The sequence below is a fragment of the Monodelphis domestica genome, chromosome 6 (genome assembly GCF_027887165.1).
Source record: "Monodelphis domestica isolate mMonDom1 chromosome 6, mMonDom1.pri, whole genome shotgun sequence".
Lineage (NCBI taxonomy): Eukaryota > Metazoa > Chordata > Mammalia > Didelphimorphia > Didelphidae > Monodelphis > Monodelphis domestica.
Genome location: NC_077232.1, coordinates 234,213,539 through 234,220,025, shown reverse-complemented (window position 1 = coordinate 234,220,025; position 6,487 = coordinate 234,213,539).

Genomic DNA, 6,487 nt, shown 5'->3' with positions numbered 1-6,487 from the left:
CTTGGCATAAAAGTCCTGGATTAAACAAAAATGCCAACTCAAAAAAACTCTAGTAACAAACTAATATACAAAGAATTTTTCATGATGCAACACCTATGGTGATTCAGAGGCAGACATTAATAACTAATATAGGCAATAGTCAGTTAAGAAAGGAATCATAAATGGAGGATCAGAGAAAGAGGGGGAATCAGAGAGTTGGGGTTTCAAGAACCTAGAAATGTTTAGTTCTGCTTTATGGCACAGAAAGGATTTTACAGTTACACAATGGTCATATATTTGCCAACTAACCTCTGAGGAAAAAAATATGTAAGCAGAGGGAAAGAACATTACCTTTTTAGGGAGAATATGACCTTGTATTTTTTTAATTTTTTAATTTTAAAAAAGCACTTTCTCATTTGAATCCTCCTTCTATCTTTCAGCCCCAGAGCCATAATTGGGTTGGACAACTGTCCTTGGTCCCAGGTCACCAGCACCTGGGGTGGTTTATTTGCTCTCCACAGAAGTATAAAGTTCACCACCAGCACTCTGCTTTGTAGTCTTCCACCATCTTGCTCTGTCACTTAGTCCTAGGCTGCCACCAAAATAGTTCCATTGCCACCTCTCTCCTGCAAATCATCCTCCTTTCCAACCCTGACTAGGGCATCTCTCCTAGTACAATTACACATATGGTTAGTGTCCATTTTACCAATGACAGCCCTATTTCCTTATCATCCCAAACCAATTTTGCTCCAAGCAAAAGAATTCTTAATTTATGGTCTGCTTACCATATTTTGGGGAGAAAAGTAAAGATTATATAACTATTCATTTTCTCATCCTGTCTAACTATCCACCCTCTCCATTTTCTTGCCACATATACTACTACCACTGAATCCTGAACACTCCCATTAAAGTCTGGAAGTCCTGAGCCATCCTAACTGGTGAATGAGTCAATAAAAATTCATGTAGACCACTACCTGGTTTCATCCCTAGCTCATAGCCATTCCAGCCATCTACCCTGACAACATTCTTACTTACCCTTTACTCATTGCAGCACATCTCATCTACCTCTACCCTCTTTACTCTGAGTCTGGGAACAGAGCACCCATCTAGCATCCTCTATTCATCCTCTACTGAGTTGCCAAAGTAATTTTTATTAAGTACAGGACTGATTATGTTATGTTTCTATTCAAATTACTGAATATCTATAGACTCTAAAATGAAACACAAACTGAGTTGAAGAACAGGAGAAAAGAGGGAGCCATAGGTAAAAGATCTGTTTGGGGAGGGAGGAATGTGGGACAAGGTTCTCATCTGAGAGACTACATAGAGGCAAAGCCATGGGAGGTTTGAAGAGAAATGAAAAGTTTGGAAAAGTCACTGTGGTGAGTGGAACAGTGAATTGATTAAGAAGATTTAAAGGATTTCCTTGCTGCAGTGAGGTCACAGTTGGGATTAAGTAAAAATTTGTAGTGGATCCAATTAAGACAGCTTCATAATTTCTTCCACTTCCATTTAGCAGAATAAGATTAGGAGCAAAGTGTTATGATTAAAATTCTTTGGAGACTCTATATTAATTTATAATTATTTATTAAAAAGTGAAAAGTGAGTCCATGGCCAGTTGCCTAGCTAATCTGAGCTTGCTGCTCACTTTGTGTCCCCATTCATTCCCACTGCTTGGCTAGAACTACCTCAAAACAAGACCCTTGGACTTTCTTGGTCCATAATTTATAATCCCCCAAGGTATCACTTTTTGGGGGTCTCCTCGGTTAAACAAACTTGACCTCAGTTCAGGTTAGAGGCCAATCTTTCAGATGTCAGGAGTCTTGTGGGAAAAGAGGCAAGTGTATTCTGAGACTCTGGGTAGCCATGAGGCTTGGCATCCTTCCAGAGTACACAGATCCCCCTTATCTAGACAAGCCTCAAGCCTAATTTTTAATTCAAACAAAGGGTGCAAATGGAATGGAAACACAGTTCCCTAGAGAAACACCCCAACACTGATCTTAGGGTACTAAGAAAAGGGACGCAAACTGGTGTTCAATTCTCATAAGAGGTAGAAGATAGCAAGTGGCATCCAAGGTTGGAGGTGAGCAGAGCATGAAAATGATAAAGACCCCATTATTATGCATTTTGGTCTGCATTCAGATTCTAGTTCTTTCTCTGGAGGAAGATAGTGTATTTCATCACAAGCTTCTGGAATTGTTTTGGATCACTTCATTGCTGAGAGTAACTCAAAAATATTGTTGTAACTATGTATGAATGTTCTTCTGATGCTGCTCACTTTACTTTGTATCAATTAATTGAAGTCTTTACAGGTTTTCCCAAAATCAGTTTGCTTGCCATTTCTTACAGCACAAAAGTATTGCACTGCAGTCATATACCACAACTTATTCAGCTATTCCCCAATTGATAGGGATCTCTTTAAATTCCAATCTTTTGCTACCACAAAAAGAGCAGCAATAAATGTTTTTATATGAATCTTTTCCCCTTTCTAATTCTGTTCATAGAGGATATTTCCTTTAGCATCTTTGTACCTCTTTTACCAAGTTGCTAATTTTCTTTTCATAATTTTCTTGTATCACTCTCATTTCTTTTCATAATTTTCCCACCACCACTCTAATCACTTTCTTTAATTATTCTGGGAATTCTTGTTGTCCTTGGATCCAATTAGCATTTTTCTTTGAGGCTTTTATAACTGTTTATAACTGTTTTCATATTTCTATCTTCTAATTTTATGACTTGGTCTTCCCAGATAGTGAAGTAACTTTTTATGGTCAAGTTCTTTTTTTAGTGGTTGCTTATTTTTCTAGCCTCTTTCTTGGTTTTTAACTTTCTGTTAAAGTTGAGCTCTGCTCACTTGGGAATGGGGAGGCACTATGCCAAGTGTCAGGCTTTTTTCTGTGCTTCTATTTTCAGAGTTAGTTCTGGGAGTATGCAAATTTTTCTTTTTTAAATTAATTTAATTTTTAAAAACTTTATTTAATTAGTCAATTTAGAACATTATTCCTTGGTAACAAGAATCATATTCTTTTCCTCCCCTTCTCCCATCCCTTTCCATAGCTGACACTCAATTCCACTGGTTTTTTTTTAACATTATTTTATTTGGTCATTTCCAAACATTATTCACTGGAAACAAAGATCATTTTCTTTTCCTCCCCCCAACCCCCTTCCCTCTCCCATAGCTGACACACGATTCCACTGGTTATCACATGGTTCTTGACTCGAACCCATTTCCATGTTGTTGGTATTTGCATTAGAGTGTTCATTTAGAGTCTCTCCTCAGTCCTATCACCTCTACCCCTGTAGTCAGGCAGTTGCTTTTCGTCATTGTTTTTAGTCCCACAGTTTATCCTCGGCTTGTGGATAGTATTTTTTAGATCCTTGCAGATTGTTCAGGGACATTGCGTTGACACCAATGGAGAAGACCACTGCCTTCGATTGTAACACAGTGTATCAGTCTCTGTGTATAATGATTTCCTGGTTCTACTCCTTTCGCTCTGCATCACTTCTTGGAGGTTGTTCCAGTCTCCATGGAATTCCTCCACTTTATTATTCCTTTTAGCACAATAGTATTCCATCCCCAACATATACCACAATTTGTTCAGCCATTCCCCAATTGATGGGTGGGTATTCCCTCGTTTTCCAATTTTTGGCCACCACAAAGAGTGCAGCTATGAATATTCTTGTACAAGTCTTTTTCCTTATTATCTCTTTGGGATACAAACCCAGCAGTGCTATGGCTGAATCAAAGGGCAGACAGTCTTTTATCACCCTTTGGGCATAGTTCCAAATTGCCCTCCAGAATGGTTGGATCAATTCACAACTCCACCAGCAATGAATTAGTGTCCCTACTTTGCCACATCCCCTCCAGCATTCACTACTTTCCATAGCTGTCATGTTAGCCAATCTGCTAGGTGTGAGGTGATACCTCAGAGTTGTTTTGATTTGCATCTCTCTGATTATAAGAGATGTAGAGCATTTTTTCATGTGCTTATTAATAGTTTTGATTTCTTTGGCTGAGAACTGCCTGTTCATGTCCCTTGCCCATTTATCAATTGGAGAATGGCTTGATTTTTTTGTACAATTGATTTAGTACTTTGTATATTTGAGTAATTAAACCTTTGTCAGAGGTTTTTATGAAGATTGTTTCCCAATTTGTTGCTTCCCTTCTGATTTTGGTTACATTGGTTTTGTTTGTACAAAAACTGTTTAATTTGATGTATTCCAGATTATTTATTTTTCATTTTGTAACTCTTTCTAATTCTTGCTTGGTTTTGAAGTCTTTCCCTTCCCAAAGGTCTGATGTGTACTATTCTGTGTTTGCCTAATTTTCTTATAGTTTCCTTCTTTATGTTCAAGTCATTCACCCATTTTGAATTTATCTTGGTATAGGGTATGAGGTGTTGATCTAAACCTAATCTTTCCCACACTGTCCTCCAATTTTCCCAGCAGTTTTTATGAAATAGTGGATTTTTGTGCCAAAAGCTGGGATCTTTTGGTTTATCATAGATTGTCTTGCTGAGGTCATCTGCCCCAAGTCTATTCCACTGATGCTCCCTTCTGTCTCTTAGCCAGTACCAGATTGATTTGATGACTGCTGCTTTATAATAGAGTTTGAGATCTGGGACTGCAAGACCCCCTTCCTTTGTATTTTTTTTTCATTATTTCCCTGGATATCCTTGATCTTTTGTTCTTCCAAATGAACTTTGTTATGGTTTTTTCTAAATCAGTAAAGAAATTTTTTGGAAGTTCCATGGGTATGGCACTAAATAGATAGATGAGTTTGGGTAGGATGGTCATTTTTATTATATTGGCTTGTCCTACCCATGAGCAGTTATTGTTTTTCCAATTATTCAAGTCTAGTTTTAGTTGTGTGGAGAGTGTTTTGCAGTTGTGTTCATATAGTTCCTGTGTTTGTCTTGGGAGATAGATTCCTAAGTATTTTATTTTGTCTTAGGTAATTTTGAATGGGATTTCTCTTTCTAGTTCTTGCTACTGAGCTGTGTTGGAATTATATAGAAATGCTGATGACTTGTGTGAGTTTATTTTGTATCCTGCAACTTTGCTAAAGTGGTTGATTATTTCGATTAGCTTCTTGGTTGAATATCTAGGATTCTTTAAGTAGACCATCATGTCATCTGCAAAGAGCGATAATTTGGTCTCCTCCTTGCCTATTTTAATGCCTTCAATTTCTTTTTCTTCTTTAATTGCTACTGCTAGTGTTTCTAACACAATGTCAAATAATAAAGGTGATAATGGGCATCCTTGTTTCACTCCTGATCTTAATGGTAATGGATTTAGTTTATCCCCATTGCAGATGATATTAGTTGATGGTTTTAGATATATACTGTTTATTATTTTTAGGAATGGCCCTTCTATTCCTATGCTTTCCAGTGTTTTTAATAGGAAAGGGTGTTGTATTTTATCAAAGGCTTTTTTGCATCTATTGAAATAATCATGTGATTTTTGTTGGTTTGCTTGTTGATGTGGTCAATTATGTGGATGGTTAATATTGAACCAGCTCTGCATCCCTGGTATGAATCCTACTTGATCATGGTGAATGATCCTTCTGATCACTTGCTGGAGTCTTTTTGCTAGTATCCTATTTAAGATTTTTGCATCTATATTCATTAGGGAGATTGGTCTATAATTTTCTTTCTCTGTTTTTAGCCTGCCTGGCTTTGGAATTAGTACCATGTTTGTGTCATAAAAGGAATTTGGTAGAACTCCCTCTTTGCTTATTATGTCAAATAGTTTGTATAGTATTGGAGTTAGCTGTTCTTTGAATGTTTGATAGAATTCACTGGTGAATCCATCAGGCCCTGGGGATTTTTTCTTAGGAAGTTCTTTGATGGCCTGTTGGATTTCTTTTTCTGATATGGGATTATTTAAGAAATCTATTTCTTCTTCTGTTAGTCTAGGCAATTTATATTTTTGTAAATATTCATCCATATCCCCTAGGTTGGTATATTTATTGCCATATAGTTGGGCAAAGTAGTTTTTAATGATTGCCTTAATTTCCTCTTCATTGGAGGTGAGATATCCCTTTTCATCCTTGATGCTGTTAATTTGCCTTTCTTCTTTACTTTTTTTAATTAGATTGACCAGTACTTTGTCTATTTTGTCTGTTTTTTCAAAGTACCAGCTTCTAGTCTTGTTTATTAGCTCAATAGTTCTATCACTTTCAATTTTATTAATTTCTCTCTTAATTTTTAGGATCTCTAGTTTGGTTTTCTTCTGGGGGGTTTTAATTTGTTCATTCTCAAGTTTTTTGATTTGCATTTCCAATTCCTTGATCTCTGTCCTCTCTAATTTGTTAATATATGCACCCAGGTATATGAATTTTCCTCTAAGTACTGCCTTGGCTGCATCCCATAAGGTTTGAAAGGATGTCTTGCCGTTGTCATTTTCCTCAATGAAATTATTAATTATTTCTGTGATTTGTTCTCTAACTAACCAATTTTGGAGTATCATATTATTTAATTTCCAATTAATTTTTGATTTGGCTCTC